We start from the raw sequence: 13,533 nt of genomic DNA on the forward strand, positions 1-13,533 counted from the left end.
GGGGGGAGGAGGGAGGGGGGGAGGGGGGAGCAAGGGTGGGTGGGATTCAGGTGAATTTGGAAAGATGGTAACGGGCGGCGGGGGGAGAGATGGGAAGTGGGTAGGAGGGGGTGGTGGTAGTGGGGTGGGGGGGGGGTGGGGGGGGGGGGGGAGAGAGAGAGAGAGAGAGTGGAGGAGGGAAGGAGTGAGTGCGTTTAAAAGCTAGCAGACAGGGTTTTATCAGGGGAAAACAAGCCCCGTTATCGACAGAGGGAAGGGGGCGGGCGGGTTTGGTTGGTCGGGAGGGAGGAGGGGTTGGGGGAGGAGGAGGGTGGTTACCCTGAGTGGTAGATGGTCTAGAGTGGGTAAGGAAGGAGGGGAGAGGGGGGGGGGGGTGTGGACGCTTTGTGGGTGGAAGGGGGCGGGGGAGGGGAGTGGGGGAGGGGGAAATCTCTTCCTCGTCTTGAAGACCCGTGCTGCCAGTAAAAGCAAAGCCCGGACTGTCTGTTTACAGAACAGCAGACAGTGCGAGACAGCTGATTAACATGCATCTCATTACAGCCACTAATGGCTTCTGTGTTGGTGTGTGGGGAGCAGGGGGGTGGGTGGGGGAAAGGGAGCTTTTACGGTCTGTACGTCAGTGTGGGGAGAGGGAGGGGATGGGGAGTGTGTGTGTGTGTGTGGGGGGGGGGGGGGGGGGTGCGGGGGTAGGGAGAGGAGAGAGAGATGTAGATGTTTGTGATCGAGGGTGGTATATCGGCGGTATATATAGTATTGAAGAGAGTAATCAAGGATGAGGTAGAGGAGGTGGGGGTCTTCCAAGACTCCCGCTTCCAGGTGAAGGAGGGAGGGAGGGAGGAGGGAGGGAAGGGGGCGGGGTAGAGGGAGAAGCGTATGTATGTGTGGGGGTGGGGAGGGATGGAGGGAGGGGGGGGGGGGGGCGGTGAGGGGGTTGGAAGATTGTGGTGCAGGCTTGGGTGGGGGTCTTCTCAGTCTCCACGGAAACTGATGGGATATGTGGACGGGCGGGCGGCGAACGAGCGAGGGGGTGGGGGGGGGGGAGGGGGGGAAGAGGGGGGGGGGGGGGGGGGGAGAGCCAGAAACTGGCAGGACTGTATGTTTGTAATAGACAAGCCGGGTAAAATGGTTATCAAGGATAACGCTGAGAGAGAGAGAGAGAGAGAGAGAGAGAGGGAGAGAGAAAGAAAGAGGTGTGTGCGCGGGAGGAGGGGTGGGGGGTGTTAGAGAGTCTGGGTTTTTTAGCGAAGACCTCGATGGGGATATGGAAGAGAGGGGCGAGATGGTGGGGAGGGAGGAGGGGGGGGGAGGAAAGGAAGGAGAAGGGGGTGAAAACAGAAGTTTGGGGGGGGGGGGGAGGGATGAGGAGAGGGGGGAGGAAGGGGTATATGGATGAGGGTATGGGAGGATGGGGGGATTGGGGGCGGGGGGGGGGGGGGGGGGGGGGGGGGAGGGGAGGTTGACGGGGTGGCTGTTAGATAAGACGAGATCGGGTTCAGAGTTATGCGAGTAAGCCGTTGATTGCAATGTCACACAGTCTGGCGGCAGCGGGGGAAGGAAGGGTGGGCCATGGTGGGAGGAGGGGGGGATGGGGAAAGGGGATGAGATTATGGGGGGAGGCGGGGGAGAGAAAGGAGGAGGATGGGGGGATGGGGGGATGGGGGGGGGGAAGGCAAACTCCTTGCGTACTTTTAATGGCTGAGAATGGAAGGGATGGAAAGAGAGTTGTGTGTGTGTGGGGGGGGGGAGGGGGGTGGGGGGGTGTAGAGGGTGCAAATGGGGAGGGGGTAAGGAAAGGGGTGGGGGATGTAGAAAAGGAATGACGGTGTGGGTCGTGTTTGTGTGTGTGTGTGTGGCAGATCCGATGATGCTGTGAATACACATGGCATCAGCAGGTGAAACGAGGAATGGTTCGCATATGCACGTGCAAGCACGTATCCAGTACGTAATTATGTAGTCGAACGCGCGCGCGCACACGCACACACACACACACACACACACACACACAGAACCGTTAGCGTACGCGCGACATCGCCTCCTCCCCGGCCCCCACGCACACACACACACACTATTCTCCACTGACATTGCTTGCCAGCCAAAGAGTAATGAAAATTTGATGAAAAGTTTATTTTTCGTTAAACCTCTCTGTACACATTGCATTATCTAATAAATGTTAGTGAAATTTGTGTTATTTTAAAATAGATGCGTCTTTGTTAAGATAGTAACTTCAACTCAGCGCGGTATCATTTACTTGCATATTCGTAACGCATTGGGAAACCTTGCCACGTATATAATCGCCATGTAATGTTAGCCTTCTTCTTCTTCTTCTTCTTCTTCTCTCTCTCTCTCTCTCTCTCTCTCTCTCTCTCTCTCTCTCCATTTTTTTTTTTTTTGCTGTCCAAGTCTCCCAGTGGGGTCTTTTTGAAATAAACTTTGACTTGAGTCCGGTTCCTATTGGTTTCATATAAGTTTGTTTTTGTTGTTGTTTATTTGTTATTGTATTTTTGAGAAGGATTAATCATGGAACTTGTGGAGTTGTGGGGGAATCTCTGTCGTTTCATAGATGACTTGATCGGTTTCTCTCTCTCTGTCTCTGTCTCTCTCTCTCCATATCGCCCTCTCTTCTTCCTCCTCCTCCTCTCCATATCGGTCTCTCTCTCTCTCGCTCTTTCTCGCCCCATATATCTGTCTCACTCTCTCACTCTTTTTTCTCTCTCTTTCTCACACACACACACACACACACACACACACACACACACACACACACACACACACACACACACACACACACAGATATATATCTATTGGTTAACTAACTCAAAATCTGTTGGATTTTATTGTGGTTTTTTATGTTTGCGTTTTGTTGTTTTTGGGTTGTTTTTTTTTGCCTGTCTGTCTGTCCTTGTGAACAGTGTGTCTGTTGTACGAACCCAGTGAACGATGATAATACTAGACAAAAATATTGCAGTTTACATTGACTGAACTATATCTATGCCTGCTCACTGAGGTAACCGTTTGGGTAAGGTGAACCATCACCATCCATAAACAAACACATCCGCTATGCTTTCACCTGAAACAAAAGCAAGGAAAAAAAAAGGTAACAAAAAATAAAGTGAAACGTCACGATTCATAAACAAACACATCGACCATTCTTCTACTTGGGAAAAAACAACAACAACAACAACAGCAAGAAAATGGGTAACAAAAAATAGCATCAAAACCAAATGGAACAAGTATTCAGGCATGTGAAAACAGACCGTGTATTATTGGTGTCCATTTTAAAGTTTAGCTGTGGTTATTGCGAAACGATATCATTCCTTGTTGAATTAGTTTTGCCGTATGGAACTGGTGAAAACGAAAGGGAATCGAGCAACATATTCCGAGTTCATAACGACACGGGCAATATTTTTCATTTACAAAATTATTGTTGATCAAAGCAGTAAAATAAAACAGAACTTTAATGTCTTTCTGTACGAGTTACAAATACAAAATGAAGACACAGCAATAATATTTTCTGAACATGCGACATTCGGAATTACAAAAAAAAGGAATTATTTCTGTTCGTCATATTAATTGGTGATTAAGAACATAAATACTTTGAATTCAAAGAAAGATTTGTGAGCAAAATATGCGCATCGGGGAAAGAAAAGCAACGACAACAAAAACAACAGCAGCAACAAGAGCAGAACGCATCAGAGAGGCAATGTTTTATTTTCCATTTCAATTATATTCCTTCATATTTTTAGGCCTTGAAAACTGCGCATTAAGCTAAAGATCAGAAACGAAATTTTATCAAATACTTTGGGTTGTAATGAATAACAAAGGGAGAGGTGTGGTTCGTATTTTGAAGAATATATTTTAAAGTATTAATTAGCTTCTGTTTTGCATGGCCTGTTGCAGAGGTGTTATATCTGCAGAATTACTGCACTGGTTAAATATATAGTTTTTAAGTACAGTTTAACTGACTTCCATGGTGGGGATAAAGGATATTGGAAAGTTGTTAAAACTGCAGAATTTCTGCGCTGGTTAAATATATAGTTTTTAAAGTACAGTTCAACTGACTTGCATGGTGGGGATAAAGGATATTGGAAAGTTGTTAAAACTGCAGAATTTCTGCGCTGGTTAAATATATAGTTTTTAAGTACAGTTCAACTGACTTCCATGGTGGGGATAAGGGGTAAGTGTGAGCGCGGCAGATGGTGTGGGGACATTCCATGAGAATGATCTTTTTAGAATCAGCGTATGTTTATTGAGGCAGCAGGGGTTGACGGAATTCCGCCGGAGGCGTGGAAGAATGGAGGCCCAGCACTACACTCCAAACTCCACAACCTCTTTGTCTGCTGCTGGGAGCAAGGCAAACTACCACAGGACCTCCGTGACGCAGTCATCATCACCCTGTATAAAAACAAGGGAGAAAAGTCGGACTGCTCCAACTACAGGGGGATAACTCTGCTCTCCATCGCAGGCAAGATCCTCGCCAGAGTCCTCCTAAATCGGCTGGTGCCTACTATCGCCGAAGAACATCTCCCAGAGAGTCAGTGTGGCTTTAGAGCCAACAGAGGCACCACTGACATGGTCTTCGTTCTCAGACAGCTACAAGAAAAATGTCGGGAACAGAACAAAGGACTGTATGCGACATTCGTCGATCTCACGAAAGCTTTCGACACCGTGAGCAGAAAAGGTCTGTGGGAGATCATGAAACGTCTAGGATGCCCCCCAAAATTCCTCAGCATGGTCATCCAACTACATGAGGAACAGCGTGGACAGGTCAGACACAGCAACGACCTTTCGGAGCCCTTCCCAATTGGAAATGGAGTGAAACAAGGTTGTGTCCTCGCGCCGACCCTCTTCACGATCTTCTTCAGCATGATGCTCCAACAGGCCACTGAAGATCTTGGCGACGACGACGGTATCTTCATCAGATACCGCACTGATGGCAGCCTATTCAACCTGAGGCGGCTACAGGCCCACACCAAGACACTGGAGCAACTCATCAGAGAGCTTCTGTTTGCCGACGATGCTGCCCTCGTCGCCCATACAGAAGCGGCCCTGCAGCGTATAACGTCCTGCTTCGCAGAGGCTGCGCAGCTCTTCGGCCTAGAAGTCAGTCTGAAAAAGACGGAAGTTCTCCACCAGCCTGCCCCACGGGAAGAATTCCACGCTCCTCACATCAACATCGGTGAGACAGAGCTGAAGTCGGTCCACCAGTTCAGCTACCTAGGCTGCACCATCTCGTCTGACGCCAAGATCGACAAGGAGATCGACAACAGACTTGCAAAGGCAAACAGCGCATTTGGCAGGCTGTACAAGAGAGTGTGGAACAACAAACACCTGAAGAAAGACACAAAGATCAGCGTGTACAGAGCTGTTGTACTGCCCACCCTGTTGTATGGCTCCGAAACCTGGGTCACCTACCGGCACCACATACGACTGCTTGATCGCTTCCACCAGCGCTGCCTTCGCACCATCCTCAGCATCCACTGGAGTGACTACATCACAAATGTCGAGGTCCTGGAGCAGGCAAAGACTATCAGCATCGAGGCAGTGCTGCTAAAGACCCAGCTACGTTGGGCAGGGCACGTGTCCAGGATGGAGGACCACCGCCTGCCCAAGATCGCGCTGTATGGCGAACTGTCCACTGGCCACCGTGACAGAGGAGCACCCAAGAAGAGATACAAAGACTCCTTGAAGAAAGCTCTCGGTGCCTGTCACATTGACCATCGCCAGTGGTCCGCAGTAGCCGCTGATCGAGAGACCTGGCGACGCACCATCCACCAAGCTGTCTCCTCCTTCGAAAACAACCGCAGGGCCAGCCTTGAGGACAAACGCAGAAGGAGGAAGAACCACGACGCTGCAGCCGCGAACCCAGACCAGACTTTCCCTTGCAACCGCTGCGGCCGACTCTGCTTTTCCCGCATTGGCCTTGTCAGCCATGAGCGTGCCTGCATCAGACGTGGACAACGCCCTTCCTAGATCTTCGTCAGCGAAGCCAGGCCATGATGATGTTTATTGAGTAGGTTCATTTGTGTATGACTTGTGTTTTTGCACATATTTTGCCCAAGTTACCACAGAAATACGTTGTGAATTCAACACATTTATCAACATCGCTTACTTTTCAAATAACTGTCATGAGAATAAGGTCAGTATAGTTGCCAGACTGTTGTTTTGCAGCTCGTGCGCGCACACGCACACACACGCACACACACACACACACACACACACACACGCGCGCGCGCACACACACACACACACATACGCACGCACGCGAGAGCACTCAAACACAACTAATTGCTATTTTCCTTCTTTATGATTTTAAACTTCATTCAAATTTGATTATTCGTAAGATCGATATAACTTTGCGTTATGGACAAAAGCTAGACCAGCAAGAAGTCAGTGCTCTAACTTTTCACCTTTGGCAATTCTGCTGGACACTTAGGTTTATTTTATTTTATTTTATTTTTTAAAGTCTAATGTTGTTTTCGTTCAGATTTTTCAAAAATAATGTTTCATGACCAAAGGATAGCTACCCGGTTTCCCCGTGGTGCTGTTGTACCGAATCGGAATGCTTCCCTCTCACTGCCGATCACTGCCAATTTCTTCTACTGCTTCAGAGATATTTGGGAGGAAGGGGTAGGGGGAGGGGGTGGGGGGAAGAAAACAAACACACACAAAAAAAACAACAAGTAGCAAGCCATCAGTGAACGTGTGTGGTGATGGTGGTTGTGGTGGAGGTGGCGTATTAGCGTGGGCGTGCGTGCGTGTCAGTACAGCGCGTGCCTTGCATATGTTTATGCGGCGGCGCATGCTGTATGTTGTTTTGGCACTTCGCGTCCCGGCGCTGCGCTGATAGCAGTTTTGTCTTCTTGGTGTTACCTGGAAAGCGTCGCCAGTTTCAATTAAGACAGGTAAACAGGGTGGGCGGGGGTCGGGGGTACAAGCAGGTGCTTTGAAGCAGCTGTGGCTTATATCTATCTATCTAGATATAAAAAAAAGAGAGATTAAATGATAAATCCAAGTCCAGATGTTTTCATTTTCCCATAAAGAAAAGGAGAACACGTCATTACTTTATGGGAAAATGAAGAGATCTGGGCTTGGATTTATTATTTAATCTATAATCGCGTAACACGCTTCATCCAGTGAGCCCAACAGCTCATGGTGTGATGTCCAGTTTTTGATCTTGGGATTGCCTATCAAGAGTTTATAGCAATAGCCGAATGGTTAAAGCGTTGGACTTTCAATCTGAGGGTCCCTGGTTCGAATCTCGGTGACGGCGCCTGGTGGGTAAAGGATGGAGATTTTTCCGGATCTCCCAGGTCAGTATATGTGCATACCTGTCAGTGCCTGAACCCCTTTCGTGCGTATACGCACGCAGAAGATCAAATACGCACGTTAAAGATCCTGTAATCCATGTCAGCGTTCGGTGGGTTATGGAAACAAGAACATACCCAGCATGCACACCCCCGAAAAAACGGAGTATGGCTGCCTATACGGCGGGATAAATAATCAAAAAACGGTCATACACGTAAAATGTTAAATGTTACATGCTTGTCTGAGTGTGTATGAATGCGTTCCTGAAGTGTGATTGAATGACACAGGAAACGAATGATGAGCGCCCAATGACAGCCGTCAATCGGCTCTACCCAGGTTGGCAGCCCGTTGTGAAAACCGTGTTTGTAAAGCGCTTAGAGCTTGGTCTCCGACCGAGGATAGGCGCTATATAAGTATCCATATCAATCAATCAGTCATATCAATCAGTCAATCTATAGATTGACATACCCCGCACACACACACACACACACACACACACACACACACACACACACACACACACACTTTCTTTTTGCGCGTTAGCAGTCGCCTTGAAAAAAAGATATCCAGCCGCATATTTCTTTTGATATCAGCTGCATGGGAGACCAACAATCAGACAGACCTTGACCGATTTTGCGTCATTTGGCACTCCACGTCATGGTTGGTCATCATCACATCATCATCACCATTAGCCTCGTCGTCGTTGTCGGCACCATCTTCATCTTCATCATGACATCAACGCCACGGTGGTTATAACCACCGCCTTGCATCGGCATCACCTTCATTTGCTGCGCTTTGTCCCTCTGTCTGTCTCTCACTGTCTGTCTGTCTGTCTGTCTGTCTGTCTGTGTGTGTGTGTTTCTGTGTATGTGTATGTGTGTGCATGTGTGCGTGTGTATGCATGTGCTTTTAAAGTCCATCGCAGGCGTTGTAGATGGACAATATACCCTATGTAAATCAGCAGCCCCGTAAAAAGACGATATATAAACTCTCATGCAGACACAACATAGCCCACAACGCCATGTCAGCTCTTTATATTTTTTTACCCCCGTGAAGATGGCCTACATCTTCCTTCGATCTGAGCCCATGATTGTCTGCAGGCGCTGAATCATTGGGCGCTGTCACCCAGCTTTTAAACTGACAGGGCTTGGGTGGAGGGTGGGGGGAGAGAAGATCATTTTTTTTCGTATTGTTTTTGTTTATTCCTTTGTTTGTTATTCCCCCCCCCCCACCCCTCACCCCTCCCTTCTTTGAGATTGGTTAGATGACTCAGTGTGAGGTGTAGGATTATGTCGAGATTGTGTTTGTTTGTTTGGCTTTTCTTCTTCTTTCTTTCTTTTTTTCTTTTTTTTTTTTTCTTAATGCGGTGTTTTACAAATCATATAATTTGTTTGTTATTGTTTCTTGTTTTCACTATCAACTGACTGGCTGCTTACTGGGACGGGGTGATGATAAATGGATGAAGTCGTTATGTCTTGCTCTCTGGGCTGATTGTGAAATGAGATCAGCATGGGCGGGTGACTAATCGCTAGTGTCATCCCCCCCCGCCCCCACCCCCACCCTCCGGTCCACTCCCCCCTCCTCCCTACCCCCTCCTCTCCACCCCCCCCCCCCCTCCCCTTCTTCTTCTCACACCCTGTTTTCCTTCTGGTAAACCCCGATAGCTATCTTTGTGAGGCAAGGAAACTGACATGTGCCGCCGAGGGAATTGAAAGCACTCGGTTTAGGTGTTTGCCAAGGTAGGCGTCGGTTTCGTGAGTGAGTTTCAGAACTGCCCTCTTTTTTCTTTTTTTTTTTTAGTGTTTCCTTTCTTTCTGTTTTGTTTTGTATGTCTGTTTAGAGCTTTTATGTCTATAGCGAAGTAGAGATCTATCCGTAAGCTTCATCGTCGTCGTCGTCGTCGTCGTCGTCATCAGCATACTTATCATCATTGTTGACATCACCACCGCTGATGTCATCGTCATCGGTATTGCTATCATAATTCGTTCCGCGCTGTCGCAAGTAACATGAAAGAGGTTGTTTTTGCGGAGAAAAGGTGTGTGTGTGTGTGTGTGTGTGTGTGTGTGTGTGTTGTGTGTGTGTGTAACTCACGTAAACTTTGTTTATGGTCCGTTTTCTTCTTGATATTGTTGTTGCTGCTGCTGCTTCTGCTTCATCTTTTATTTCTGTTGTGTCTGTGTCTTCTGCCTGTCTCCGTTGCTCCTCCTTCTCGTCTGCATATCCAGTCTGATGCTGACTTCAAGACAGTGTTGAAAACTGATTCATCAAAATCGGCTGGGTCCATTTCTACATGTTGTGCGCGCGCGTTTACAACCATGTACTTGTTCTTTCCTATTCTTATTACCAGTAAAAAAAAAAAAAAAAAAAAAAAAAAAAAAGGGTATCGGACGCAACAGCCGAATGGTTAAAGTGATGGGCTTTCAATCTGAGTGTCCCGGGTTCGAACCCCGCTAACGGTGCCTGGTGTGGGTAAACGGTTGAGATTTTATTCCGATCTCCCAGGTCAACAGATGTGTAGACCTGCTAGTGCCTGAACCCCCCCTTCATGTGTATACACGCGCTGAAAATCAAATACGCACATTAAAGATCCCGTTACCCATGTCAGCGTTCGGCGGGTTATGAAAACAAGAACATACCGAGCAATGTACGCCCCTGGAAAACGAGGTATTGCTACCTGTATCATGGCGGGGTGAAAAAAGGACCAACACGTTCGGTATAAGAGCCTTCCACTTTCAATATTTTGATAGTGGTAATTGGGGTGAAACGCTGTTAACGTCGTCTCTTTCGCCGTTCGTATGGAGAGAGTTAAAGGATACTCGTATAAGTAGTTAATGTCGTAGTTGCAGAAAACGTAGGCAGAAGAAGAAGAAGAGGAGGAGGAGGAAGAAGAAGAAGAAGAAGAAGAAGAAGAAGAAGAAGAAGAAGAAGAAAGCGGCCTGCACCTCCATATGGTATAGACAGCCACTGAAAACAGATTGGTGGACCGACAGATGGACTGAGTTGATGGATTCATCTACAGCTGACGGACTGACTGACTGTGGTAGGCCGCTGCATTATCACTTTTCATCATCATCATCATCATCATCATCATCATCTATCTCTCTGTCCCATGCGCGCACACACTTGCGCACACTACAGACACACATACACACACGCGCACACTCACATACACATATACACACGCACGCACGCGCATCTCTATACACACGCGCACACAAACACACACATACATACAAACATGCACACACACACACACACACACACCGTGTTGGAAGGAGCGTCTGGGGTCGCGGCCAGGGGGGGGGGGGATGGAGGAGGGTGGACGTGGTTGGCGTAAAACATGTGTCGGCCTGTTGGATCAATTAAAGCTTCGGGGAGAGGGGTGGGGGTGGAGGGCTTGCTAAAACAATCCTCCAAGGAGCCGTTGAGGGAGAGAAACGGAGGAGGGGAGGGGGCAGAATAAAAAAAAAGAAAGAAAAAAAACAACAACCCAAAAACAAACCAACCAAAAACATGACTGACTGACTTCATCGCAGAATGGACAAGAAAATCACCACTCACAGAGACCGGCCAGGCTCTGACACACAACCGACAGACCTGGAGGAATCTGGTGAACAGTTCTTCTGTGCGGCGTCCCAGTGACTCTTCACAGAGCTGAAGAAGAAGAAGAAGATGATGATGATGACGATGAAGAAGAAGAAGAAGAAGAAAAAGATGATGAGTATGATGATTATGAAGATGTTGTTGATGATGATGATGATGATGATGAAGATGATGATGATGATGATTATGAAGAAGATGACGATGATGATTAAGAAGAAGAAGAAGAAGAAGAAGGAGGAGGAGGAGGAGGAGGAGAAGAAGAAGAAGAAGAAGAAGAAGAAAAACATGATGATGATGATGATTATGAAGAAGGTGATGATGATGATGATGATTATGAAGAAGATGACGATGATTAATAATAATAAGAAGAAGAAGAAGAAGAAGGAAAAGAAGAAGAAGATGGTGATGATGACGACGATGATGATATGATGATGATGATGATGATGATGGTGATGATTAAGAAGAAGATGATGATGATGACGATGACGACGACGATGATGATGATGATTATGATTATGAAGAAGAAGAAGAGATGATGATGATGATTATGATGATGATTAAAAAGAAGAAGAGGAAGAACGAGGATGAGGAAGGAGAAGCAGGGTGGGTGGGGATGAGTGGCTGTGTTGAAGTTGGCACTCTTACGTCCGATTTTTACACTGAAGGCGCTATCCCTGTCTTCGCTTCTGTCTGTCTGTTCGTCTGTCTGTGACTCTGTGTCTGTCTGTCTGTCAGTCAGTCTGTCTGCCTGTCGTCAATCTCCCCATTTCAATCATTGTACTCTCCCTGTCGATGAACTTGTTTCCATCTCATGTTTTGGTTTTGTTTCGGTCATACTCTTTCTTCCTTCACCCGTCGGCTATCTTGCATGTGGTGTGTGTGTGTGTGTGTGTGTGTGTATGTGTGTGTGTGTGTGTGTGTGTGTGTGTGTGTGAGAGAGAGAGAGAGAAGGCCTATGTGTCCCCTCCTCCCATCTCTCTCTCCTCCTCCACCTCCTCCCTCTCTCACCCACCCTCCCCCCAACTCTCGCTCTTTCTCTCTCTTCCTTCTCAATTTCGTCTTCTCTACACTCCCCCCCCCCCCCCCTCCGCACCCCCTCCACCCCCACCCCCCCATCCCTCCCCACCCCCCACGGCACTGCTCAGTTTCTTTCTGGCCCGAAAGGGCACGAGTCTTGTGCATTCTTGTTGAGTCAATCACGAATTAAGCCAGGGCATGGTGCTTCCTCCCCACACCTTTCTCATCTGTTAGCCGTTCTTGTGGGGGCCAGGGGGGCCGTGGGGGGAAGGGGGGGGGGGGGGGGCTTTGGGGGTTGGGGGGTTGGGCGTGGAGGGGCCTTGAGTCAATACACGTATTAAGATAGCCAACCCCCACTGTTTCCCGGCCACACCACACCTTTCACATATGTCTATTTTTAAGAGGGGAGGGGTGGCGGTGGTGGGGGTGGTGGGGGGGGTGGAAGAGGGGGGTGTATAATGAAGGAGGTGGGGTGGGGGGTGTCTTGGGCAGTGAGTGAGTGAGACTGGAAATGTAGTTGTCACGAGTTATTGCCCACGGTTTGGTACTGTCCAGGTGCCGGTTGCATTGCTTGGTTCTAACTTTTTGACAGTTACACGTGACCAAATGCCTACGTTGACCGAACTACGCCCTTGGTCAGTTCCATAATATACACAGTTAGTAGCGGGTTACAACCATACTAGGCTCTTCCGTCCCAGCAATGCAACTGACTCCAGGTCGCGAATGTATGCTTGTGTCTGTGATCTGTGTTCTGTATTCTGTAAGAGTATCTGCATTCTGTAAAAGAATTTCTATAATTAAATTATATTTTGTAAAAGAATCTGTATTCTGTTTATGAATCTCTGTATTCTATATCACGGAAAAGAACCTGCATTCTGCAAAAGAATCTTTATTTTCTGTGAAAGAAATTGTATTCTGTAAAAGAATATGTATCCCGTAAAAAAAAAAATTTTTTTAAAGGAAAAAAGGAAAAAAGAAAAAAATGCCTATACACGAGGTTCCCCCACGAAGAGAGGCACTATATTTGTCTATGAACAGAGAACGAAAAGCGGAGGAAGACAAGAGTAGGCAAGGGAGATGACTGCAGGTTGATGGAGAAAACGGACGGACGGAGAGTCCCATAAATCGAGACGCGGAGGTATAAACCACGACCGGTGATAACAGAAACACGAGCGAGGGGGAAGGGGTCGGGGGTGGGGCGTGGAGGGTGGGGGATGGGGGGGGGACTCGGAGGGGGGGGGGGGGGCATATCTGATATCAGTCCGCCCAGTCCCCATCATGGCGACGGCAGGGCCCCCGTACTGTACCACACTGCTGAAAAGAACACGTCCCGTCTTGGCACTCCTATACTCTCTTAAGGGTTCCCGAAGATCTTGTGTCCGCTCCGTTCAGCCTGGGATAGTTAGTTAGCTCCGTTACGTTTTGTTTGAATTACGACCCCCCTGAAAACGGAGTATGGCTGCTTACATGGAGGGGTAAAAACCTCAGTGTCATACACGTAAAAGCCCACTCATGTACATACGAGTGAACGTAAAAAAAGAAAAAAAGTTTGAATGATGTGGTGTGGAAACTTTGGAGCATTGAGCCCAGTTAGCTTCCTCACATACA

Source organism: Babylonia areolata, chromosome 26, assembly GCF_041734735.1.
Source record: "Babylonia areolata isolate BAREFJ2019XMU chromosome 26, ASM4173473v1, whole genome shotgun sequence".
Classification (NCBI taxonomy): domain Eukaryota; kingdom Metazoa; phylum Mollusca; class Gastropoda; order Neogastropoda; family Buccinidae; genus Babylonia; species Babylonia areolata.